Source organism: Nycticebus coucang, chromosome 8 (genome assembly GCF_027406575.1).
Source record: "Nycticebus coucang isolate mNycCou1 chromosome 8, mNycCou1.pri, whole genome shotgun sequence".
Classification (NCBI taxonomy): Eukaryota; Metazoa; Chordata; class Mammalia; order Primates; family Lorisidae; genus Nycticebus; species Nycticebus coucang.
The window spans coordinates 33,254,856-33,281,622 of NC_069787.1; the positions used below are offsets into that span (position 1 = coordinate 33,254,856).

The following is a 26,767-nucleotide window of genomic DNA, read 5'->3' on the forward strand; positions in this document are numbered from 1 at the left end:
AGTCTTGAATTCCTGACCCAAAGTACTGGGATTGCAGTCATGAGCCAATGTGCCTGGCCACTTTTGCCCATTTTCTATTTGGATTGTTTATTTATTTAATATTGACTTTTCAGAGTTCTTTATGTGTTCTGGATACTATATCTTTGTCATCTGTGTCTTTTTTTGTATTTTAAAAACTTTTTTTTGAGCAGTTTTAGGTGCACAGCAACATTCAGAAGAAGGTACAGAGACATCCATACACGTATGGCTCCCCCTCCCCTTGTCAACATCCCCCAGCATCGGGAGTGAACCTACACTGACGCGTCATTACCACCCAGTCTGTCGTTTACATTGGTGTTCACTCTTGGCAATGAACATTCTGTGGGTTTAGAAAAATGTATACCCACCATTAAATTATCATACATAGTTTTTTCATTGCCTTAAAAACTTTGGGTGTTCTACCCATTAGTCGTTTTTTTTTTATATTTTTAATTTTTTAATCTCTTCACATGGGCTTTCACAAAGCAAAAGTTTTAAATTTTGATTAGGTTCAGATTATCATTTGTCCTTTAAAGGATTATGCTTTTGGTATCACACCTGGTAACTCCTGCCCTATGTCTGAAAGCTTTCTCTCATTTTTTATTCCCTAAAAATTTTGTATTTTTACCTTTTATATTTATGTCTGTGATTCATCCCAAGTAAAGTAAATTTTCATGTAAAGTATGAAGGGTAAGTCAATGTCCATTTTGGGGCCTATGAATGTCACTTGATCCAGCACCCCCTGCTGAAAGACTGTCCTTCCTTCACTGAATGCTTTAATGTCTTTGTCAGAAATCAGATAGGCATACTTTAGGTCTATTTCTGGTTTACATGTTCTATTCCCTTGGCGTATATGTCTAACCCTCTTCCAATACCACAGTTTTTATTATTGCAGCTATGTAATGTTAACATTGGCTGGAGTGATTCTCCCCACTTTATTCTTCTTTGTAGGATTGTTTTAGCTAGTCTAGGGCTGGGTTGCTTATTTTTACTCAGTCTCCTTTTCTGGTTTTGCCTGCCAACCTATGATGTTAATTTTTAATCCTGGACTTATTCTTTTAGTTTTCTCTTGAGAGCATGTTTTACTAAAGGAAAAAGCAGTCCTGCTTTTTTTTTTTTTTAATTTTTATATCTCTGAAAACCCTAAAAGTTAAAAAATGTGAATGTGGGTGATTTTATTTATACTCACTTAAACTCACTAAATGCTTCAACACTTTCCCAGGAACTTCTTCTGACTTTGTGTAGTCTACTGACTTGGGCATGCAGTTTCCAGGTCTTTCCATTTTCCTCAGATTTAGGTACAGATTGAGAATGGGGATGAAGAGATGGAAATTATTCACTTACCGTCTGTGGGTCTATTGTTTGCCTTTGCACTGAGGTCAGTAAACTTGAGCATAAATGTAAGTGCAGTGGGTCTGCTAGTGTTTATTTAAACAAAGTTTTTGGGGTTATCTTCTGTAGAAAATGTCTGCAAACAATGTGACAGCAGAATGATAGTTTAAATTGTAATGTCTGTCCCAGTTGGACATATAAACATATGAAGAGGTTTTTTTTCTTAAAAATGTTTGAGCTGTTCATTAAGAGTAAAAATGATATAACTCACATTCTAAATAATGGCAATATAAAATAATTTTATCTTTTAGTAGCAGATAGGTACTTTGTTACTTTTTAGGGAATCTAATGAGAAATGGAATTAAGGGAATGGTTTATTTGGGGCAGATGTTTTTAGATTATGGTTTGTGAATGAGACCCAGCTCTTTAGAAGAGATAAAGGATAAATTCAAGAAGAAAGAATTTAGAATTATCTGTAGTGTCATAAATAATGGAATGGCTGTTCTTAGGTATCTATAATGGTGTTTTAGCCAATAGGCCACAGAGCCCCTAAGTCAGGCGTCCTCAAACTTTTTAAACAGGGGGCCAGTTCACTGTCCCTCAGACCGTTGGAGGGCTGGACTATAGTTTTTTTTTTAAAAAAAGAACTATGAACAAATTCCTATGCACACTGCACATATCTTACTTTGAAGTAAAAAAACAAAACAAGAACAAATACAATCACACCACCTCATGTGGCCCACGGGCTGCAGTTTGAGGACCCCTGCTCTTGTTTTCCAAGTCCCTGAAATACTTATGCACAACTGATAAATCAAAGTACAAGAATATAGATGCTGGGTGGCGCTGGCCCCATTTAGCGGGGTTGGCGGGTTTAAGCCTGGCCCTGGCCAAAACTGCAGGAAAAAAAAGAATATAGATGCTGTGTCCCTAAGTCCCACTGCCAATCCTGAGTAAGTAGGTCTGGATCCATGCACCTTTGGAGAACTCCTTTGCCAGAATGTCTTAAAAATTAAAGCAGGATGGGCGGCGCCTGTGGCTCAGTGAGTAGGGAGCTGGCCCCATATACTGAGGGTGGCGGGTTCAAACCCGGCCCCCGTCGAACTGCAACAAAAAAATAGCCGGGCATTGTGGCAGGTGCCGGTAGTCCCAGCTACTCGGGAGGCTGAGGCAAGAGAATCGTCTAAGCCCAGGAGTTGGAGGTTGCTGTGAGCTACACTCTGCCGAGGGCGATAAAGTGAGACTCTGTCTCTACAAAAAAAAAAAAAAATTGAAAGCAGGCCAAAATCAAAGCCCGCACTCAAATATCCAATCTTTCCATTCCATTGTGGGAAATAAGCTTATGCCATCTTTTTCTGGGACAATGCTGTAATAGCATTTGTGACTGTATTATCTATTATTATTATTTTAGTAATTATTAAAATATCATTATGCAGGGTAAATATTTTATAAAATATTACCTATATGTTGGGTGTCTCTTTTTAAAATTTTGTAATGACTATTTTATAAATTAAGGTCTATTTCTCTATAATTTCCTATTTTCTCTATGTTTGGTGTCCCGGAGTCACTCTGTATTACTGTTAGGGTAAAGTGCCCCTTTTACTCTCGAGAGTGTTCTGTTTGAATGTCAAACCATCGTGCTACCACCCTCAAATCAGAGACAAATGTACAGGAAGGGAAGAAGGAATGACAGTCAGCAACGGCGCCTTCCCGCTTGGGGAAGACCTGCTCTTGGCTGCTGCCCATTGGAGATCTTGGCTTAGGTGAGGCTGGGGAAGGGCATGGAAGCCAAGGAGATGCCAGATCTATACTGCCTAATTCACCTAATTTCAAGGAAGAACAGAAAGTATCTAAAGAAAAAAGTGAAACGTAAGGCCTCTTTGTATAGAATTCTATTCTACCTTATCTCTATACATAGAAGGGAAAAAACTTTGGGGTGAGAGAAAGAGAACTGATCTTTCTACTGTTTCGGTACGAACTTTGTATGCCTTCATTCCACTTTGACAAGAGAAGAGAGAAGCCCAAAAGATGAGCATTGTTTGGGCATGCCTTCATCTTACGGCAGTCTTAGCCCTTGTCACTGCCAAAGCCAGCTTCATGGAAACTAAGAAGATATGAGTGATTCTGCAATCTCATGTTCTCAAACCTCTAACAAGCCCTGAGATCTCACAGTCATGGATACCAGTAAAATATCCCTTACTCTGGCCAGGCATTGCAATATGCTTCTTTCTGGAGAGTATAGTGAAGGTGGGAAAAAGTGAGGCATTTTCTTAAAAGGCACATGTACCTCCTACTCTAGGAGTTAGGGTTAGGGTTAGCCTTGGGGCCTTTAAGGAAAGTATAACATTCCCACGGGCAAAACAAGATTAGAGTAGCATTATCACTTTACCTTCTTGGGTATAGACTTTTTTTGCATTATTTTTTAACTATGTAAGTGATACCAGCAATTCAAGTATCAAAATGTCAAAAAATGTCATTTTAGAAGCAAAAAATTGAATTATTGAATCGATATCTTAAAAATGTATTTAGGAAGTGTTTGAAACTATATTGTTTCCAGCATAAGTAGGAGTTATGTGTGACATTTAAAATTTAGTTATAAATTTGTGCATTTATCAATTACTCAAGATGTATCAGCATTCAAGTCTGAGAGTACCTTTTTTAGTAAGCATGCCTCAAATTCAAGATTATTGAAACTCACATGATTTTATAGGAAATAGGAAGTAATTTCACAAACCAGAACCCTTGATTATTAAAAATTTCTGTCTGGGCACAGTGGTTCACACCTATAACCCTGTAACTCTGGGAGGCCAAGGCAGGTGGATTTCCCTGAGATTTATCAAAGAATCCCTATGAAATGTCAGTTACAGTTCTTATCACCCTGGGTGCCTGTAAAGGGGTGGCCCTAAGATGAAGTAGTCACTGGATTTCAAGACCTGGCTCATCGTATGTAATTCATACATCAAACACGGCGCAAGTGCAGAATATTTGTGACAGGCGACTATAGTACATTTATTATTATTTTTTTCTTGAGCTAAAGGAAGTAAACAGGTAAACAGAAAAGCTTCACTGCAGAAATGACAACACGTAGAGGAAAAACTGCTTTGTTAGTCCAAAGATATGCTTAGCTGACGAGAAATTAAACAACATTATTGAGGAGGAACAAACCAAACACGTGGAACATGAGAATAGAAAAGGGTTCTGTCACTATTTAAGCCAGGCGTCCTCAAACTTTTTAAACAGGGGGTCAATTCACTGTCCCTCAGACTGTTGGAGGGCCGGACTATAGCGTAAAACAAAAAAACTATGACCAAATTCCTATGCACACTGCACATATCTTATTTTGAAGTAAAAAACAAAACGGGAACAAATACAATTCACACCGCTTCATGTGGCCTGCGGGCCGCAGTTTGAGGACGCCTGATTTAAGCTCATTATTCAAATTGGAAGATTGGATGATTCATAATTATTCATTTGAGTGTCAATGAGGACAGAAAAATAGCTATCTTAGAAGGCAGATAAATTGAAACAAGTAAAAGATTTTCAAAATCCCCAGAATAAGTGTGTGTAGAATTTTGCAGATTTTCAGGAGCCTATTGAGTTTCAGGATAAGAGAGAGATGACACACCAGTCAACAATTTTCTTCTTCAAGGAGCATGAGCATAGCAGGCTGACAAAATTTGAAAAGAGCAGTGCTGATGAGCAAAAGAGAAAAAAAAATGGCCCTGGGCTTCCTGCATTTTGTCAGGAAAGCTGTGGGTTAGGGTCAGTGCAACCAAATATGAACGTGTGGCTCCGTAAAGTGCAAGAACAGAGTGGAGGCCAGGACATGTCAATTCCTTACCTGATCTGTTCCCTCTACTTAGGACCAAAGGACATCTGTACGTTTGTTTCTCTTAATCCCGTTATGTTTTTCCTTGATCTCAAGTAACACTTGTTTTGTCAGCAGTGACATTTGATTTAATTCCGCCAACAATATTATCTATTGCTTTACTGTAGAAGTAGGTAATTTTTAATAGGAGGGAAATACACACAACCTACCAGTGATTAATACAGTGTTGGATTTTTTTCCCTCATCTGTGGCATGTGCTCTGATTTAATGCATTCCTTTGTAGACCGGGGTTGGGCAGAGGTGTTTCACTTGGTATATAAGGAGTTTTTCCTTTGACATAGATACAGAAAAATGAGAAAAAGTTGGGGAGGCCGGGCACAGAGGCTCACGCCTGTAATCCTAGCACTCTGGGAGGCTGAGGAGGGTGGATTGCCTGAGCTCATGAGTTCAAGACCAGCCTGAGCAAGAGCGAGACCCCCATCTCTAAAAAATAGTCGGGCATTGTGGTGGGCATCTGTAGTCCCAGCTACTCGAGAGGCTGAGGCAAGAGAGTAGCTTGAGCTCAAGAGTTTGAGGTTGCTGTGAGCTATGATGCTACGGCACTCTACTGAGGGTGACAAAGTGAGACTCTTGTCTCCAAAAAGCAAAACAAAGAAAACAAATTGTGGGGGAAGTTGCCACTAAACTCTCACACTGGACCAAGCTATAAGGTGTAGGGAGGGAAGAAGCAAGACAAAAGGCAATACTATCTTATAAATAATTAATCTGTGTTCAGTTTTGCACAATAAATGTAATGCACTTGAATCATCCTTAAATATCCCCCCCCAAAATCCTTAGAAGAATTGTCTTCCATGAAACTGGTCCCTAGTTGGGGACTGCTGAGTTACATGAAAATCTCCTATTGTCTTTAAGACCTAAACCTTGCCACTCTGTCACAGAGCCACGTCAAGTCTTTAATTTGTCTTTGCTGCTACCCTCAAGCCAACGACCAGCCCTGCTGCCTTAGTGACTGGGAAGCATCTTGTAAGGTGACTGCGAAGGCTACATAATCTTCCTGTCTCCACATTGCTATACTCCTGGCTTGACCCTTGTTGGCAAATAGTAAATATCAAAAGATATATTTAAGTAAATAATAAAAAGTGATACAAGGTAAAATTTAAAAATAATAAATAAGGCTTGGCACCGGTAGTTCAAGTGGCTAAGGCGCCAGCCACATACACCAGAGTTGGTGGGTTCGAATCCAGCCCAGACCCACCAAACAACAATGACAACTACTACCAAAAAATGGCTGGGCGTTGTGGTGGGCGCCTGTAGTCCCAGCTACATGGCAGGCTGAGGCAAGAGAATTGCTTAAGCCCAGGAGTTGGAGGTTGCTGTGAGCTGTGATATCACAGCCCTCTACCTAGGGTGACAGTTTGAGGCTCTGTCTCAAAAAAAAAAAAAATAAATAAATAAAAATAGTAAATAGGTTTTCTTTAAAGTCATAACATTTTTCTCTCCTTACTTACCCTTTTTAGCCTAGTCTCAACTCTAAAGATCTTGTTAGTGGTTCTAAAATAATATTGTGTACACATTCTCCTAGTTATTCTTAAGCTACCCTGAATTATTTGCCTTTTTCGCAACATTTTATTTCTCTCACCAGCATAAAATTTTAAACTTCTAAAGGGCCCCTAATTGCACATAATAAAATCCATGCACCAAGCACACAGGAAACATTGAATTAACACTTGTTGAATTAAATTAAATGTATCTGGTAAATTTCCTATGAATATCTCATTAGTAATGAAGTCTTGTGTGCTTGTGTGTCAGGAGCAAACTGGGATATGTCATTCTGTATTGTTGAACACAAAATTGTCCCTCCAGAAAAGCACTGTTGGTTTTTTGTGATTCACTGACAGATTCAAAGAATGGTGTAACCATCTGTTTTCTATAGCTCCTGAGGAAAGAACAAATGGATTGGGCTTTGAAGTGAGAATGAGGAGAAGGGGGTAGATAAAAGGAAGCATCTTTGCACCACTCAGGTTTTATAATAATCGACTGGGCTGCCCAAGACCTCTGCTGAACCCTTCCCGAGTTTTTTTTTTTGGAGACAGAATTTCACTCACTATGTCATCCTTGGTAGAGTGCTGTAGTGTCATAGCTTACAGCAAACTCAAACTCCTGGGCTTAAGTGATTCTCTTTCCTTAGTCTCTCAAGTAACTAGGACTATAGGCGCCTGTCACAACGCCTGGCTATTTTGTTGTTGTTGTCATTGTTGTTTAGCAGGCCCGGGGCAGGTTTGGACCCACCAGCCCCATTACATGTGGCCCGTGCCCTATCCACTGAGCTACAGGCCCCAAGCCCCTTCCCTAGATTCTTACAAAAGGGAGCACTTCTTTGAAGAAGATGGTGTCCCCAGCCTTTCCTGGATGATTTTTTTGGCCTTGTCTAATTTTATGTTTTTCATAAATTCCCCTCCAGATTTATTTTATTATTTTATTTTTAAATTATGAAAGAAATACATTTATTAAAACATTCTGAGATTTCATAAATTTGTGAAGTAAAAAAAAAGCCCCTGTTTCAGTTACTTTTTTCAGAACGAACCACTTTTAATGTATATCTTTTCTTTTCCTTTTTTTTTTTCCACTTTAATATAGACACATGTATTCATACATGTTATGGCTTTGATAAAAATGTGCTTGCATCTTTCATCCTGACCTTCAGTCTTCATCTTTCCTTATCATCCTGTGTGGAAGTGCATCTCGTTTCCCTTTAATGCTTTGTGTAGATACACCACAGTTTTGTAATTGTTCACATATACACGTGTGTTTGGGTTGCTTCCCAGGATTACTTTTAAATATACTGCTACATATTTGTGCTTTACTAAAAGTTTGTCAGAAATACATGCTCAAGTTCATCACATGATTTCTTTACACTATCTGCTTTGAAATAACCATGTCTTTTTCCTTCTTGAAACTATTGACATGAAGAGGGTATTAAAGCTTCAAGTCGTCAACCAAGGTAGAAATTGAGTCCTGCCATAATTACCTTTGAAAATCTATTAAATCTTCCCTATTTTTGCTCCAGCGTTTCCCAGTGGGAGCAACTCAGTCTGCTTTTTCTCCAGTATTGGAAAACACCTTTGTTTCTTTGGTTGAACCCATATAAAGTGGTTGGCTTGTGTTGTAAAACTATCTTTTGTCAAACATAATTGTAAGCTGTTTTGTTATTATTGTGGTTTTCCTTTGCCTTGTTTATTGCTCAGCTTACATGGATGAAATTCATGAGTTAGGGGTATGTTAAACGCTGTACCACTGTAATGAGCCACCTGGTTAGATCTTTCTATTGTATTTTCCTTAAATTTTTGAATTAAGCCCAAATTGATCCAGGTTGGATCTATTTTTTGTTCGTTTTTAATACATTGTTGAATTCATTATGCTGCCATTTTATATGAGTTTGTCTTGAGTTTTTCTTTGTTGTATTCTTCACAAGTTCCCTAACAAATAATTTTTACTATGATATACTATTAAAACCTTCAAGTGGGGTTTTTCTGGCACTTTCCCCCTCATTTTTAAATCACTGTTCATGCTTTAGCTGAAATTACTTTAAGATTGATGACTGCGGCTTCCCAAATTGATTTGTTCTAAGCAAGCATCTTCTACTATTCTTGAAATTTAGAGGCCATGGAAGTTCTGTTTTTAAGGCTGATACGTTACTGTTTCAAATTATACTTGAAACTTGGAACATATGGAGCTTTTCATCCACCCTTCCGTCACCCACATAAATGAAGATCATAATTTTATTTTCATTTGGCCTCATGAATCTCAGCACCCACACATTGTGATTGAGACAGACTGCCTGACTGAAGTTTTTTTGGGGAGATCAGAGAACGTCAGGTCAAAATGTATCTCCCTCTAATTTCTGGTTCTCTTATCTTGTGAGATCCAGCAGAGCTGACTGCTTGAATACTTGGGTATTCTTGTGTGGCCCTAGAATACCCATGGAGCTCTCCCTCCCTCCTCTCTATCAGGAACCAGGAGCATAAGCAAAGTGGGAATGCATTTTCTAATATCTGCAGGAAATTTGAAGTGTATTTATTAACACTAAATGCATCTGTCGGGCTGCAGTGTTGAGATGAATCCTAATTTTTAATATTTGATTTGCAACTGATTAATCACTTGAAGGTTTTGCTGTAGTATACGTTTGGACTACTGATGTGCCCGGGAAGTGCACCAGGTCCTGAATTAATAGCAGGTTGCGTAGTGGGTGACCTTTAATCCAGAAAACACCTGGAGCCAGGCTGAGTAGGAATACAGAAAAGGTGAAGGAGGCACTGTTTTTTTTTTTTCCCTTTTTGGTAGTGACTTTAGGAGAAAGGAAGTGTTGAAACTTGTCTGAGAGCATAAAGCCTTGGAAATAGATGCTGCTAGAAACTAGAGAAGGTTGAACTGTGTCAGTAAAAGAGAAAGAAAGGGGGTGGCGCCTGTGGCTCAAGGTGTAGGGCGCCGGCCCCATATGCTGGGGGTGGCAGGTTCAAACCCAGCCCTGGCCAGAAAAAAAACTGCAACAGAAAAAGAGAAAGAAAGGCTTGTTCTTGTGCTGCATAGCTGCTGATACCTGGCCCCTCTCCCAAAAATGTAGTTCCCATATGTGGAGCTTCACAGTCATCTCCGGGGCTTGGGAAGGTCTGCGAACAGAAGGGAGAAATAAAATGACTGGTTTTGTTCTTGAAAATGCATCTGAGGGCTTGAATTCTTCAGCTCTGGCAACAATCTTGATGGGAGGCCTTGTGCTCCTCAGCTGAGATTGGGCTGGAGCATCATCTTGTTGGGCTTGTCGGAGTTTGCAGAATCCACTGGCTATCAGGCTGACAAATCGAAGCTATTTTTGGAGGCAGGGTCTCCTTCTGTCACCTGGACCAGAGGGTAGTGTTGTTATCATAGCTCACTGGACCTGGGGCTCGAGTGATCCTCTTGCCTCAGGCTCCTGAGTAGGTGGGTCTAGAGGTACCCACCACAATGCCTGGCTGATTTTTTCATGGTTTGTAGAGACAGGGTTTCGCTCTTGCTCAGGCTGCTAATGTCATTTTTGAGACCCCTTTTAATATGGTCACTGCTTATGGTTCTGTGTGTGTGTTTGTCTGTTTGTTTGTTTTGAGACTGAGTCTTACTCTGTAGCCCTGGGTAGAGCGCTGTGGTGTTATCAGAACTCACAGCAATCTCAAACTCTTGGGTTCTAGAGATCCTCTTGCCTCAGCCTCCCGAGTGGCTGGAACTAAAGACATGCCCGGTTGGGTTTTTTCTATTTTTAGTGGAGACGGATTTTCATTCTCACTCAGGATGGTCTTGAACCCATGAGCTCAAGGGATCCACTCGCCTGGGCATCCCAGAGTGCTAGGATTACAGGCCTTGCTTTAGGTTTTTAGTGTCTCGTTTTGTGGCACCCTTGACTACTGGGCCCAGCCTTCTCGAGTCAGCTGTGTGTGTTTAAATAGGAAGCAATCCCACATAAAAGGCATTTTGCTAATGAGAAGAATGAGGGAGAAGAAAGCTTTTATTCTGCCACCTTGACCATATAAGCTTTTAGGCCTGTAGATGAAGCAGGAAATGTCTATTCATAACACTTAATTTAATTAGTTGTTACTATATAAAATAATATAATTATCAGTTTTCTGTGCCTCTGTTTTATAAGAATGTGCACTTAGGGCTGAGCAGCAGAGCAGAAGGTAATGTGCGTGTCTGATCTGAATGACCATAGTTTCAAAGACAGTCAGCTGGAAGCACCCGTAGAGAACCTGTGCTTGGTCCTTACCTTGTGGAGAAGGAAGCTGAGGCTCAGTGTGGGCACACAGCATGCTGTGTCCAGGCCGAGCTGAGTTTCTACGTGTTTGTCTCAAACGGGGACAAGAATATATATGGAGGTTGTAAGTATCCAGAGTGGACCTGAATACATGGTGATAAAAGTTAAGCAGTTGAACTGTAAGCAATTTGAAATTTTTTTTTTTACATAAAAACAGAGACTGATGACCATAGTGTTCAGCACAAAATCCATATGAAATTTTAAGATAAAATATGAGACACTGGAAAATTTGAGCCAATTACTTTAAGCTTCACCTTCAGATTATTAATAGAAATTCATTCATTGGCCATTTAAAGAATATGGACATGAGAAGAAATGTTTCAAGAACTTCTGCACTATGCCATTTATAATAGTATCAAGATGCTCTCTCGCATGGAAAACTTCAGTCAAGGAATCTTGATTCAGTGAGCCAAGAAACTTGCAAGCCTGCGCAGAAGTGCAGCAGCTCTGTGTTGTGCCAACAGATGGCGCTAGTGACTATTTACATGATTCCCTTTTGGGCTTAGGAGTAACTATGTTTTTTTTTTTGGCCGGGGACAGGTTTGAACCTGCCACCTCCAGCATATGGGACCGGTGCCCTACTCCTTGAGCCACAGGCGCCGCCTAGGAGTAACTATTTTTTAACACTCAGCTTTTCAGAGCCTATCTTGAAAAGTGGATAGCAGAAAGCAATTTGTCATATTAGATCATGGCCTGGTGGCATATTGCTTAACATCAGTTGATTCCCTTCTTCCATAATTCCATACTCATCAAGAAAATCAAAATGTTGTAGCACTTATATAGTACATAGGGCCTGCCCCTCATACAGTGTGCTGGCTCTTTCAGCTAACAGGAATGGATTTGAGTTATAGTTAAAAACCTGTTTCCTCTGAGATCAGTTCTGAGCAGAATTGTATTATGGTCGCATAATCCAGGAAATCTCCTTCTCTACCCTTTTCAGATCCTCTTCTATTTAGCATTCTTTTTTTTTGCAGTTTTTGGCCAGGGCCTGGTTTGAACCCGCCACCTCTGGTATATGGGGCTGGCACCCCACTCCTTGAGCCACAGGCGCCGCCCCTATTTAGCATTCTCATGGGAATGTTCTCCTAGTTTTCCCTCTTATCGAAGAACTGTTGAAGAACCGTTATTCTTATTTTTACTTTAAGAACCTAAGTACTTTCAAATGTAATCATTTTCATTTTATTTCTGCATATGGGTGTATAAAATAAATGTGACCTAAACTCATGTAACCTGCAGATTATCCACAAAATGGTAAAAGCAAAGAAAAAATTGTAAGCGATCACCTATCTTCAGCAGTTTCTCCTTTTGGGCTTAATTAGCATGTACAGTTATAATAAGGATAATTTGATTCTCTGAAGTGTACTATCTTGCCATGGAAGGGAAATTTTGTTGGATTGGGGGTAGAATCTGGGATTTTCAGATTAAAGCCTACATGCTTACAGTGTAGATAATCCCAACTTTTTTCTTTGGCATTTGACTACATAAATATCAAGAAAGGATTTTTTTTTTTTTTGTAGAGACAGAGTCTCACTTTATTGCCCTTGGTAGAGTGCTGTGGTGTCACACAGCTCACAGCAACCTCCAACTCCTGGGCTTAGGTGATTCTCTTGCCTCAGCCTTCCAGTAGCTGGGATTTCAGGTACCCATCACAATGCCTGGCTATTTTTTTGCTGCAGTTTGCTGGGGGCACTGCCACAGGCACTGCCCAAGAAAGGATTTTATGAGTCTGAAAGCATGAGCACATCCCAGTGTCACCTTGAGTCAAGATTTCTAGGGAATTCAGTTTGTGGTAATACTGGTTTGGGTTTTTTTTTTTTTTGTACCCAGGGATACAGCAGCTACTTTGCATAATGGGACAATAGCATCTCCAATTTGGTATTAAATTTTTACTGCCCTCAGGTGTGAAATGGAAACCAACCTTTTGCTGGCACTAATTCTGTCCAGTTTTGTATCTGTGATGAATTGATTGTATTTCTCTAAAGGAGTCTGTCTTTGGCCAGATTTCCTCATCATTATATGAAGATTGGAGTTGTCCAAACTTTTTTCCTTTGGGCATTGGACCCACTGTGTGCAGTGTGGAATGGAAACTGGTTAGGAGGGAAGTGATGGGTGTCTGGGGGATTCACAGACTGGGCAGTTAGCTATGGAAAAGTCTGACACGTCATCTAGCTCTGCCTGCTCAAAATCACTAGATAAGCATTCTGAGGCACAGAGAGGACGAGTGACTTTCTCAAGATGACATAATTAATTAGTGGCAAATGACTAGTAGGTTTTCCTGGACTATTCTACTGGACCCCTCGAATGGACTCCGATTCTCTTAATCAGTGGTAGGGGTTGATAACTACATTGGTAATCTTATTTTTAAAGAGTATTCCCTCAGCATCTCTAATATGTAGCCAGATTTAAGAATTCTTCTATTTTATTTCTCTTAATTTATAGGAGTGATTCTCAACTGGGAGTAATTTTGAAATGCAAGGGCCATTTGGCCCAAGCAGCCTGGGTTTGGAGCTTATGCCCTACAATTCAACATCATTTATACTATTTTCTCTTACAAAAATTTAATGTTACTAATTTAAATTTTCCTTAAGTTAGAGAAAAAAAATCACACAAGAAGCAAGCTATTAGTACATATAAAAACTTGATGAAAATCTCTTGCCCTAGCCTACTCACATGTTCAGCTGCAGGTGGGGGGGAGGTCTTTAAAATAGGTTTCTTCTTTAAGAGTCCAGACTTACTCATGAGAAGACATCCCTTCCTTCGGGCTCTCTTTTTTTCTCTCACACCTGCCATCCTTTCTTCCTCACCTGGTGCCAAGCATACATCATGTTTCACACTCAGGAAGGTCTCTGATGGCCTCAGAACGTATAATTAAGTTTTACCTTCTGTCTCGTTTTCTCACAAGAATCGACCATCGTGGAATCCTGATGAACCAAACTCTTAGCTCTGCATTACATTTGTTTATTCTGATTAAACCAATTTGAAACCTTCCCCTCCCATCAGGCCCACCCACCACATACACCCACATACCAGTCCCTCTTGTCTGGTTTTGAATTGTCCCTCATGGCCCAGCTCATTGCTTTCTTCTTCACAGGAGCCCTCCTGATGTCACCAAATAATTTAGATGAATGCCTTTTGAAAATGAAAATGTCTTAATTTGAAGACCTTTTCCTTCTGTTCTCATTCTGGGTAGAGGAATGCCGCTTTCACTCGCTGTGAACAAAGATGATGCCATTTTTCTTGTATGAGAACATTCTTTTTTCCTTGCTCATCTCTCCTAATGGAATAATTGTAAGTTTTTCTGAAGGCTTGACCTAGGTCATTTCACCTAGTTTGGGATGAATATTTTCATGCAGATCAGGGGGTGAACCCAGTAGTCATCACCTTCCATAGTAGACCTTGACAGTGGCCATGCAGCAGACGGTGCAGCTGGTGAGTTTCTGAAGGAGTCCCAGGCTGTCTCTGTGATTGACCCGTGATGAATTCTTAACTGAAGTTTAAGAGTGGGGAGCAACAGAGGGTCCATTGCGGTGTGGAAAGGGCCCTAGTGGTGGCCTCTACCACCAAGATATTAATAACATTTCTCAACATTGTTCCTTGGAATTTATAGATATTTAAAGGAAATTCAGGGTCAAATACATCTGGGAACTGCCCAGTGAAACATATTTTTGACATGTTTCATTCCTCCACAGCTTCTTGGAGCTTTTACCATGCTAATGTGTGATGGAGTGTCTATAGGGTTTTACAATAAGCAGCATTTTCCAAACTCACCTGCCACAGAAATCTTTCTCCTAAAGCATTTTACTTGACTTTTGTTCAGTGGCACAGCCTTTGGGGAATTTCGTATTAGAGAGAAAGATTGTTGGACATTTGGGGATGACCATAAAATCTACCCTGAGCAGGAGTCTAAAGGAAGTATATTTCCAAGTCACTATTTATACTTGTATTAGTAACTCTGGTTATCTTTTAATGCTATCTGTACATTGTCCTGGTTGTTAATGTAATAGTACACAGTAAAGGCACACAACTGTTATTGGGTGAGATAAGGACCACCGACTCAAATTAGAATTTCAAGGAGGAGTCTTTTATTAACTGAGGGGCTGTCTCAGCAAAGTCTGATTTGAAGAGTCTGAAGTTGGGGTTTTTCTAATTTGAAAGTTGGCAAAGGGACAAACAGGTGGGCTGAAAGTTAGCAATTAGAAGGAAAAAGAAAGTTGGCAAAAGAAGCAAAAAGCAAGTACAGGGTCACGACCCCTTTTACAGAGGCGAATCTTGCAATTTAGTGGATTAGCAGATAGGTAACCTAAAGGTCACATAAAGCAGTTCTGGCAATTAGTGAATAAGTAAAAGTTTGTCACAGCACTTAGCTGGCTATCTCTTCTCATGACAGCTCAGCTCATTAGTTCTTATCTTGTTCTGTTCTGGCCCAATCCAGACCCATCTAAGAGTAATGGTACTTGGCATCATTTTATTTACCGGGGGGTGGTTTGAGGCCATTGGCATCCATCTTATTATGGGGGTGATGAGGCAGCTGGCACCCATCTCATTCTCCCCTTTTGATTTTGAGAAATCAAATCATTGTTCCATTCTTATCTTGATGGATATGTTAATAGTGTGCACATAATTCTATGAGTTTCACTATCTGTATTCTTTTTGGACATAAGAAATGAGAGCATTAATAACACAAGGTTCTAGTGTTAGTCCCAGTAGGAACAGCACAATGGGTTCTGCTAATGCAGAGAGGAGTGTAGTCAGCCAAGGTGACCAGTTTCATCTTTTCATACTAAGCTGTCAATTGGCCCACACCTCCTCTCTCTCTGCAACCCTTTTCTTACTAGTGACATGCTGTTTCTTATTACTCATGGATTATTAAAGTAGTGTAAAAGCAGTACGTTTCTCCCAGGGTTACACATAGAAGCCTGCTTCCCTGCTTCAGAAACAGAAGATCCAGCCCCCTTGGATTTTGTAAGACTACCTCAGCTAGTGAGGCTAAGGATGTTTTTGGTCGAGTTATGGAGTTTTCTACTTCCTTTGAATCTTTGTTCATCTGGTGTGTTAGGATTTTAAAGTTCTCTGTCTGTAGCTGCAGAGCCTACTTAGCTATACAGAGATGTATATCAGTTATATCAGGGTGGTGGACTAATATACATACAAGTTTTTACTTTTCCCTGTGTGATATTCCTCCCCACTTTTCCCAAAGTTCAGTTTAAAGTCCAATTCAGATAAGTTCCTTGAGGAGTTTCCTCAGGCTTCAGCTGTGCGTTGACCAGCCAGCTTCCAGTATGTGACTGGAGCAGGGCATGTTGGCTGTCTCAAAAGTTACCTTTACCTTTCATGGGACAGTGGAGCTCTACTTAGCCAGCTGTGATGACTCCAGGTGAGGATTCTTTCCATTCTTGTTGCTGTGCGTGTAGTCAGGATGATGGTATAAAGCTCTTTCTGCCCTGGTTTGGGGGGAATAGGCTCTAATCGTGGATCTAGACTTAATTTCCTTGATTTTTTTCAGAGAGAAAGAATGTATGGACACAAAAGACTAAACGGAACATAGTTAATTACTCAAGTGAAGATTTTTCTTGCTACTTTCTAGGGTTTTCGTCTATTTAATTTAGTCTCTTTCAGTTCTTTTAGGAGTCCCTGCTAAATTGCAGAGGATGACAGAGGCCTCTTTGAACAACACCAGTGGCAAGGCCCATATCCAATTAAGTTTTGCTTCCTGGTAGAGTTTACTAATTTCTGTTTTTCTGGTTCTGTTTATGCATTTTTACCTTATCTAAGTTTTGAAGCCTATAGGTTACATATAGTTTCCAGGTGATACCCAAAGTTTTAGTTATTATTTGCATTCCTTCAGTTATGAAGGCTACTTCATTGTCAAATTTAAACCAGAGTAGCAACTTAAAACCATGGGATGATTTCTCTGGATAACATTTAGATACAGCAGATAATATTTAATACTGCACAAATTTTTCCAGTGTGGCCAACAGGCAACCTTCCTTGAGTCTTAAGGCTTCAGAGTAAATATAACTACTGTATATAATTCTATACTTTTTGGCCAGTCTTTTAAGTTCCATTTAACAAATTGGTTTAGTAAAACAGTTATGTCTCACTTTATGAGGTGACATTACAGACAAGGCTGGGATTTAATACAGGTGGGCCACAGCCTCTTTTCTTCTTGGATTATTTTTCTCTCTTTGATTTCCCCTTCCACCAAAGACAAATTACCAACTTAGTTGCTAAAATAAACTGTATCTTCAATATACTGGGTTTGACTATTTGCATAGAATGCAGTAAGAATAATTAATTATTAGCTATTTAGGCTCTCCTTTAAAATTGGCTTTGCTGGAATTTTTTTATAAGGATCTCGGCTGGACTTCAAGCCTTTCAGAGCCCAGGTCTGTGCCATTAGATACCTGTATGCAGTGGGTAAATTCCTCTTCTCTTGAGGTTCCCAAGCACATTTCGATTCCCAGACCTGTCAGAAAGTGACCTTCGTTACTTATCACAGATCAGGAAACACAACTGATGGGTATCTGACCAGTTTTTCCAAAGGGCTTTTTATTGGCCTTATAAAGTCAACCTCAATTCCTTAACACAATCTGGACACCTCTGGAAATGCTATTCCAGCCAAAGCCTTGGTAAAATAACCAGTGCCTTCATTATGTGCTATAGAACAAAACAGATTCTTATTGAACTTATGCAAATAACTGTATTATCAGAAATTAAGAACACTTACAAATGGCCTTTAAATTTCAGAGAAATTAACAAGAGAGAAAAGTACATGTTTCAGATTCTGCTCATAAGTACATATATTGCTTAGAAATCTATAAATAGCTTAAAAGATAGAAAATGGTTTTCTTCTGGAAAACAACACAGAAAGAATCAGCAATATTTCAAATAAAAACTATAACAAATCAGCTTTGTTCCAAGTAACTGATTTCTGTTCTGTTTGAAGTTAGGTTAGCAATACGTATAGACGTGTTATCTTTCCAATGAAAGTTCTAAAAGTCTGTTTTTAGTTCAAAGGTACTTAATTTCCAAAGACATTAGGAATTTGAATTCAAGAGGATTTGTCAGTCTCTCTTAATATTTCTTTTCTCTCTTTTTTAGATAAATTAAATTAAATAAAATTATTACTGATAATATACATTAAGACAGATCAATATTTTATATTTTAGGACAGACTAATGTAATGTCTTATAATATCGGAATATGCATATAATCATAATTCATGCAAAATTAATTACCATTTCATATTTGACAATGTTTCCTATTTTTTTTTTTTGAGACAGAGTCTCACTCCATCGCCCTTGGTAGAGTGCTGTGGCATCACAGCTCACGGCAACCTCCGAGTCCTGGGCCTAGGTGATTCTCTTGCCTCAGCCTTCTGAGTAGCTGGGACCACAGGCGCTTGCCACAACGCCCAGCTATTTTTTGTTGCAATTTGGCTGGTGCAAGGTTTGAACCTGCCACCCTCGGTATATGGGACTGGTGCCCTACCCATTGAGCCACAGGCATAGCCCCAAATTTTTAATAAATCAGGTAAGTTTAATTTGTTTTCCTCAGGTTTTCAGTGGTTTTAATATTTCAAAAAGACTAAATTCAGAGTTGTGCTTTTCTTTTTTGTTGTTGTTGTTTACTTGGCCAAGGCTGAGTTTGAATCTGCCAGTCTCAGTGCAGGTAGCCAGTGCCGCAACCACTGTGCTACAGGTGCTGAGCTCCAAATTTAGTTTTGACTTTGGAAGGTTTGTCAGATATCAGAAGTTTAAAACATTTGTTCAAACAAGATTACAAGCCTAAAGAGTTTAGAAGAAATACATCGTTAACTGGATCACATGTAAACTCCAGTTCCCTTTTATGAGGTTAATTTAATCTGCACAATCTACAAATATTCTAAACTTTCTTTAACATTGGCCCTGCCTTTCACTTTCTTAAACAACCATTTTGTTTCAGGACAAATTTATGACCCAAGATTCTTTCCTTATACAATGCCATTTTCCTTTCTTTTATCCTTCTTTACCAAAAGTATGTCTTTATACCCACGTCTTTCACACATCTCTCTCTCCCCTATTTACTGGTTCCTTTTATTTATTTTTTTTAACTCCAAACTTAGAAAAAGAAAATTGTATGCAAAGTTTCAGTCAACTTTCTCTAAAAGTCTGTGATGCTAAAGGAGTTAGGTGTTTAACTTAACCTTAAGATTCCATACAAACAGTGGGGTAGGGTAGTTAAACTTTATTTTCCAAAGGCAAAAAGTTACAGAATACACAGGAGGTTGTATTTTACCTTCTACTTGAGAGATGGAGTTACAAAAGCAGGTTCCTTGTCAGAGCCCGCTCTTCCCTTGTTTGTTCATTCCTCTATTGGTGAGCTTCTGTCACAGAGGACCATGCTGGGAACTCCCCATCACTCAGCTAAAGCCCTCATCTCCATGTAATCAGCACGGGAGGGCTCTTAAGGAATGGCATCAGTCTGGGTGTTGGGGAGCACCCCCATCAGGGAAACCAGAATGTTGCAAGAAAACAGTGAATTAAAACAGGCAGACACTTATACTAACAATATAGAGGAAGGAACCTTTAATTGCTGGCAAGAACTCAGTTGCCTCAACCCATAAAATGTTGAGTTCTAGGGAACATTTTACTAAACTCTTTTATACTTTTTAACAGGCCTGTGGGTGATCTAACACCCCCCAGGGTTGATTGTATCTCCGTTTTCATTTCAATGGTGTTTCTGGTGATGGGTGTTGACACACATTTCTGGGAGCCCCTGACAGGCTAGTAGGGCTGAGGTTCCCCACTGGTTGGATTGTTCTCCGGACAGGCCAATAGCCCAGGAACCCGGGGTCCCTGTCCAAAGTTCCTGTCTCTTTGGCTCTCCCTTGGAGGTTCCTAAGGGCTCTACACAAATTAAACAAATGAATTCAACAAACAGTTACATATCTTCACAAAAATCCATAACAAATAGGCACAACAAAAATAATATTAATAGTTACATTAACATCTGCAGACACGAGCCAAAAATAGGTGTTAAAGTGGCTTACCTCCAGAGGTGGACTCACAGGTGTATTTAGGAGTGATCATCAGCCAGTCTCCTGAGGGCTTCAGGTTCTCTGGGGACCCTGGGATGTTTCCAGGGGGTGCCTCCCCTCAGAGGGACCACACTCTACCCCGCTCCTGGAGGCCACCTGAGGATTGGAGGTATACAAGCCAAACAGAGTAATGTCACGTGGCTGCTGTTTCAGAAAGTAAAGATGACTCTTTTTTTTTCTTTAGTTCCAAATGAGTAATTGACCTTGGGTCTTATGCTGAGTGCCGGCACCTTATCTCCAAGCTATTCATAACATAGCAACCACAGTTTTTAGCAGCCAAAAAGAGGAACAGTTTTAACAAACTTTGTGTTAACTCTTTAATTGCCAGAAAGAGAGAGGGTCCCAAACGCAGGTGGGTTATTTACACTGCAATGTCAAGATAAAATGAAGAAGTACTAAAGGGCCATGTAAGAAAGATAGAAAACAGTCAGTGCAGCACGCTGCCAAACAGACTAAGATTCCAGAGCAACACAGTACAGTAAAGTCCAACCCTCACCTGGAAAGTGGTGTTGAAGGCAGTGGGAGACATAGGAGACGTAAGAGAAAGAAGGTAAAAGGCGAGTTTCCACAGGATGAAATTCCTAGAGTTTCCTGATATCCAAACCTGCAGAAGAGACATAGGTCTGTCCCCGAAGGGATGAAAACTCTGTCTTGGCATAGGCAGACATATATAAACCCCATTCCAGGTCGCCCTGAGGGGCCTGCCACTAAACTGTATGATAAAGTCATGGAACCACAGGTGGAGGCCCACTCGGACTCCGTAGCCTCAGGGACGTGGAATCACATCTAAACTCTTTCACTCTCTCACTTGTATGAAACACAGAACATACAAAAACATAAAATACACAAAACCAGGAACACAGAACATACAAAAACACAAAATACACAAAACCAGGACCAGCCTGCAAATCCAAACAGTCCAGAAGACTGCTAATACCAGAACAGGACCAGCCTGCAGATCCGAACAGTCCAGAAGACTGTTAATACCAGAACAGGACCAGCCTGCAGATCCGAACAGTCCAGAAGACTGCTAATACCAGAACAGGACCAGCCTGCAGATCCGAACAGTCCAGAAGACTGCTATACCAGAATAGCCTAACAGGGACACATACACATAACTCAAAACACACAAAAGACACACAAACCAGAACCAGCACAGTCGACTGCAAAAACCAGAACAACCCAATGAAGACTGCAAATACCAGAACAGGACTAGTCTGCAAATCTGGATAGTCCAAAGGACTGCTGATACCAGAAGGTCTAATAAAGGGCTGCAAACACCCTATTCTGGCTATATCCAGCCAGCTGTGTCCAGCCTCTGGGTGTCCCAGAACAGATCAGCACTGCAGACAGACAGATGACCCCCAATTTATGGCTGCGTCCAGCCTCCAGGGTTCCCAGAACAGACTTACTGGTAAGGAATTTCAGCCCAGATGACTCAGTTAGTGCCCAGAATTAGTCTATTAATTTGGCAGGTTGGGGCAGGGACCATGGATCGGCCTTCCACTTGGGGCTGAGTGAACATCTTCTCAGTGGCCTTCCCCTTGAGTGGGGCCCAGCCCACGTACCCAGCCACAACCAGCACCTGTTGCCTGGGTAAAAAAAAAAAAAAAAAAAAAACAACCCAGGTATCTCACTGGGGCCTCCAAAAATGTTATGGTGTGAGATAAGGACCACTGAATCAAATTAGAGTTTCCAAAAGGAGTCTTTTATTAACCGTGGACTGTCTCAGCAAAGTCTGATGCAGACTAAGTGAGAGAGCATGGAGGGGTCTGAAGTTGGGGTTTTTCTAGTTTGAAAGTTGGCAAAGGAACAAACAGGTAGGCTGAAAGTTAGCAATTAGAAGGAAAAAGAAAGTTGGCAAAAGAAGCAAAAAGCAAGGACAAGGTCACAATGACCCCTTTTACAGAACTGAATCTTGCAATTTAGTGGATTAGCAGATAGGTAGCATAAAGGTCACATAAAGCAGTTCTGGCAACTAAGGAATAAGTAAAACAATTTGTCACAGCACTTAGCTGGCTATCTCTTCTCATGACAGCTCAGCTCATTAGTTCTTATCTTGTTCTGTTCTGGCCCAATCCAGACCGATCTAAGAGTAATGGTACTTGGCATCATTTTATTTACCTCTTTTTCCCCTTCCTCCTACCCGGGGGCCGTCATGAGGCAGCTGGCACTCTTCTCACAACAAATGGAAAGTTTTAAAGAGGTAGGGAATTGGGTGGTGCCTGTGGCTCAGTAGCTACGGCACTGGCTCCACATATCAAGGGTGGTAGGTTTGAACCCAGCCCCAGCCAAACTGCAACAAAAAAATAGCCGAGTGTTGTGGCGGGTGCCTATAGTCCCAGCTACTTGGAAGGCTGAGGCAAGAGAATGGGCTAAGCCCAGGAGTTGGAAGTTAATGTGCGCTATGACACCACAGTACTCTACTGAGGGCGATAAAGTGAGACTCTGTCTCTAAAAAATAAAAAAATAAAGGGCGGCGCCTGTGGCTCAGTCGGTAAGGCGCCGGCCCCATATACCGAGGGTGACGGGTTCAAACCCGGCCCCAGTTGAACTGCAACCAAAAAATAGCCGGGCGTTGTGGCGGGCGCCTGTCGTCCCAGCTACTCGGGAGGCTGAGGCAAGAGAATCGCTTAAGCCCAGGAGTTGGAGGTTGCTGTGAGCTGTGTGAGGCCACAGCACTCTACCGAGGGCCATAAAGTGAGGCTCTGTCTCTACAAAAAAAAAAATAATAATAAAATAAAAAATAAATAAATAAATAAATAGGGAATTTGTTGAGTGTGATTCGTTAGTGGTGAACGGTGCAATGTATTGACCAATAGGAGTCATTGTTTCTGTGAGTAGTGCAGAAAGCCGCCTGCCTCAGCAAATACACTTCTGGATAGAATTTTGGTGGGGTTACTTTTTTTTTTTGCAGTTTTTTGGCTGGACCTGGGTTTGAGCCTGCAACCTCCAGTATGTGGGCCCAGCGCCCTACTCCTTTGAGCCACAGGTGCCACCCAATGGGGTTACTTTTTCAATGATCATACAGAAGGGATTTGAATGATTTTTTTTTCTTAATGATGTAGCTAAGTTGTTGCCTGAAAGCACAGAAGCAGGCCAATTTCTCAGAGTGAGCTCTGTGTAATTAATTGTAGGGCACTCCTTAGCCTACAGAGGAAACATAGGACAGTGTCAAAAGCTAGGAAGAGGGTGGTGCCTGTGGCTCAGTGAGTAAGGCGCCGGCCCCATATACCAAGGGTGGTGGGTTCAAACCCAGCCCCGGCTGAACTGCAACCAAAAAATAGCCGGGCGTTGTGGCGGGCGCCTGTAGTCCCAGCTGCTTGGGAGGCTGAGGCAGGAGAATCGCGGAAGCCCAAGAGCTAGAGGTTGCTGTGAGTCCTGTGTACATCATGGCACTCTACTGAAGGCCGTAAGGTGAGACTCTGTCTCTACAGAAAAAAAAAAAAAAAAAAAGCTAGGAAGATTTTTTTTTTTAATTTTATTGGTTCTGTTACAGGACATGATGAGTCATGGTGATTCATAAAAACAGGTCTGTGGATGAGAAGCTTTTAAAACATTCAGATTTCTGGGCTCTACTGCTGAAATGTGTGTTTTCTTATGAGTGGTTCAGGTACAGTTGTTCTTTGTTTTTCATGGTAGTTATGTTCTATAAAGTCACCATGAACGTCATATTAGCAAATATTGAGCCATTGCTCTTAAGGGGAATATAGAATTAGGTTCCTGTGAGTCTTTGGTCACATTTTCATCAACTGATCACTGCATTATCTTGTTTTATTCATGCTGCATTTCTGTTAAAAGACAATTTGATATGTATTTCTTAAATCATATGCACAGTATTTCCTTATAACAAAATGTTGCTGAGAAGGGCTGAGTAATGTGACTGTGAATCTCTTTGGCTTTCAGCCTCACAACACTGCTGTTCTCCATGGTTTTTCAAATTGGTCATTATCTCACAAGTTCATAAATTTAGCCTGTTTACTATCTTTTCCATCGCCTCAGTGTGCATTATAAATGCTACTGTAGCAATTTGTGGTCTGATCAGTAAATTTCCTCTCATTTTTTCTGGACATACCTTATTGTGGATTCATTAATACTGAACTCACAGGCAGCAGCACCATAATTCGTGACTGAACGAAGCTTGTCTCACATACTGTTACCTCTGTAAGGCACATCACAGTCTTCTTGTACTTGGAGACACTGTACAGACTTCACCACTAAAATTGGGAGTCATTTTAAACAGAGAAATCACCAACAAAAAGCGTGAAAACATGGCACTAAGTAGACCATGAAGAGGAGATTTTTTAAAATTTAGTATGAGAGCTGAGACAAGAGGGCAGAGCCTTGTCTTATTTGATCTCAGCCGAGACCATGTGCCACTAAAATTTATTATCTTTCTGCACATATCTGTGAATGACCGTGAAAATGCCATGAGTGGTGCTTTTGAGGTTACAAATAAAATTTAGTGAGTAGGTAAATTCACAAATACAGATTTTTTTTTTTTTTATTTGAGGCAGAGTCTCACTTTGTTGCCCCAGGCTTGAGTGCTGTTGTGACCTAGCTCACAGCAACCTCAAACTGCTGGGCTCAAGTGATTCTCTTGCCTCAGCCTCTCTAGTCAGTGGGACTACAGGCACCGGTCACAATGCTTGGCTAATATTTCTATTTTTAGTAGAGACAGGGTTTCAGACTAGTCTTGCTCAGACTAGTCTTAAACTCCTAAGCTCAAGTAATCCACCTGCCTTGGACCCCCCAAAGTGTTAGGATTACAGGCATGAGCCGCTGCACCTGGTCCAGAATCTATTAATAGTGAGGATTGATTGTATTTCTCCTATGGAACTGGAAAGAGGAACTATTGGTGTGGTAGAACTCAGATACACTCCCACCTTCCCCACTTAGTGTAGTGTGACCTTGGGTAAGTTACTTAATTTCTCTTGGCCTGGGTATTTTCATCTTTAAAATGTAGCAGTATCAGAAGCTACATCATAGGATTGTTATGAGCATTAAATGAGTAGTGGTCTGAGACAATAGTTTATACATACTTACGTTCATTGAATAAAAGCTATTACCCTCTGTTGCTATTGGTGGTGGTAATGATATTCAGTTTGGAAGCAAGTAATCCAAGTACACTGTCTTCCTGGGCTATCTTAAGCAAATGGCTAAATTTTTCAGGATCCCTGTTTTCTCTTTCATGCAATGCATAATGTAATAATTTCTTGGCAGGGCTATTGTGAGCATTCTGTCACCTCTCATAGGTAACAGAATTTGGTCAGCTCTGAAACCCAGTACATTAGTAGGTGGAAGCTGTTGTAATGTCATGGTGCAGTGTGAATTTGGTCTGCCATTTTCCTAATGATCATAACTATACTTAGTCGGGACATACATTGTATAAAGGGCATTGTTTTCTCCCGAGGATTTAACATTTTGGGGATAACACCCCATCCACACTACTTGGCATATTATAGTTCTTATTATCTGTTAATTATCATTCCTTTGCTTTAGGTCAGTGGCTCACAATGGGAGTAATTTTAATCCCCAGGGGGCATTTGTCAATGTTACACCTGGGGGGAGGTGCTAGTAGCAATCTAGTGGGTAGAGGTCAGAGATAGTGCTAAACATCTTGCCAAGTACCAGTCAGTCCCCACAGGGAGGAACTGTTCAGCCCCATAGGTCATCAGGGCCAAGAGGGAAAAAGTCTGATCTTACCCAAAGCCCCCTGAGGGCAGGCACTGCCACCTGCTCTGCATTCTGAACCCTGGTGCAGGAATGTCCCTCAGCTGGTATCCCTTGAAGGAATCTGTAAACACAGTTAGCCAAGTGTGGTCCTAGACTGGTGTTCCTCTCAAACTGTTATCAGCCCACAAGGAGGCCAGTGCACAAAACCAGAGTTAAGAGTTGAGGCATTTTGTAGCAATTGGCCAGTGCTGAGGCATTTCTGGTATATATACCTAAGTCTCAGTCTGAAGTAGTCTGAAAATTTGAAACCCTGTTAGTTTCAGAAGCACAGATAACCAGCATTCAGATTGCTACTTCCCAGATTTCACAGATGTTGAGATTTAGCTATGTTCAATACTTACTTGCATCTCCTTTTCAATCTTACCCTCTTTTAAAGAAATAAGACACTGTGGACGTATTCATTGAGTTCCTAGGATGTGCTAGGCACAGGTAGGTGCTCCTCCTTTGAAACACGTTCTTCCTTGCTCTGCCCAGCATCCCAGCTCTGCACCATCCGTCTCTGCCTGTCAGCTGACTGGAATCTCAGGAAGTGGACAGAACTGTTGGTTAGGAAAACAATGAACAAAAATGTATCTACCAGTAGAAGGATGGTTACCCTGGCCCAGAGATGTGGGCCAAAAAGTACAAAGTTGTAGCTATGTAGGACAAATAAGTCTAGAGGGCTAATGTACAGCATAAGGACTATAGTTAATAATAGTGTATTATAGGCTGGAAATTTGCAAAAAGAGTAGATTTTTTTGGGTATTCTGAACACCAAAAAGAGAGAGGGAAGAAGGGAGGGGGGGAGAGAGAACAGAGAAAGACAATTACTTGAGATGAGGATATGTTAATTTGCTTGACTGTACATAAGGATTTCAAAATGTCATGTGGTACACCATATGTTTATGCAATAAAAAGAAACATCATTAGGAAATCCAAATAAAAAACCTATCTATGA

General features: G+C 40.7%; 1 protein-coding gene and 1 long non-coding RNA gene across 21 annotated transcripts in view; one reads left to right on the top strand and one right to left on the bottom strand.

Moving 5' to 3' along the window:
• MAGI1 (membrane associated guanylate kinase, WW and PDZ domain containing 1) overlaps positions 1–26,767 on the top strand; it is a 705,209-nt gene that overhangs the window by 365,052 nt on the left and 313,390 nt on the right. The window lies entirely within an intron of this gene.
• Positions 15,807–20,156, bottom strand: LOC128592581 (uncharacterized). The gene is made up of 3 exons (XR_008381935.1): positions 20,047–20,156; positions 17,420–17,481; positions 15,807–16,456 (listed from the first exon to the last, which is right to left on the bottom strand). It is a non-coding gene; the product is annotated as an uncharacterized LOC128592581 (long non-coding RNA).